The sequence below is a fragment of the Penaeus monodon genome, chromosome 25 (genome assembly GCF_015228065.2).
Source record: "Penaeus monodon isolate SGIC_2016 chromosome 25, NSTDA_Pmon_1, whole genome shotgun sequence".
Taxonomy (NCBI): Eukaryota; Metazoa; Arthropoda; class Malacostraca; order Decapoda; family Penaeidae; genus Penaeus; species Penaeus monodon.
The window spans coordinates 38,238,110-38,238,918 of record NC_051410.1 but is presented as its reverse complement, the minus strand read 5'-3'; the positions used below and the strand labels follow the sequence as shown (position 1 = coordinate 38,238,918).

At 33.9% G+C, this 809-nt stretch overlaps 1 protein-coding gene across 1 annotated transcript in view; it reads right to left on the bottom strand.

The window, feature by feature from the left end:
• Positions 1–809, bottom strand: part of LOC119589396 (ankyrin repeat and KH domain-containing protein 1-like) — a 2,939-nt gene that overhangs the window by 1,481 nt on the left and 649 nt on the right. The window lies entirely within an intron of this gene.

Below are 809 nucleotides of genomic sequence, written 5' to 3'. Positions count from 1 at the left end.
AAGATACAATGTGGATGATTTGAGAAGCGTGGGAGGTTTTTGTGTGTTGTCGTAAGAAGTTTTAGTATATCTTATGTTATATGATGGTGAGATGGTGAGTTGTTGTAGTAATGTTATGATTATCATCACAAAACGTGTATGGTAGGTATGCCTGAGATGTATCGGTGTATGCTGAGATGTATCGTTGTTGTAGTAATGTTATAATTATCATCACTAAACGTGTATGGTAGATATGCATGTCAACGTTATAATGATAGGCAATAACGTACAAGTGCGGGAGTGATTAAAACATAGCCTTTTTTAAGGCAACTATTAAGCCACTACTAAAAACTAATATTCAATACATGTAAAAGTTTTCTCCAATCTAGCTAATTAAAATGAGGTAATTAGGCCTTTTTTTTGCTCTCAGCCAAGCTTGTTGTGAAAACAATTGAGAAAGCCGATTAAAGTTTGACTTATATTAACATCATTACGCTCCTAACCACAATCATCAGTGATTTATGCTTGAATCGAAATGGAAAAATGTATAAATACCCCATCTCTTCATTCGTTTTACACTCTGTGTTAATATATCCCATTCAACATTTCCGCTTTTATTTCCTTGATCGCGTAACTAAAACTTCTTCTATTTTCTTGATTTCACTCTGACTCTCTTAGCCAATATCTATGATGCTACGTATTAATTCAAAGCGCACTGTCCCATTAAATGCGCTTATAATGACAGTAGAGCTTATCATTGTAACTATATTGGGGTTTGTTTCTGTTGAAAATTCTTTTCTTTTAGGTGGCTCGTCTATAAAGGTGTTCTT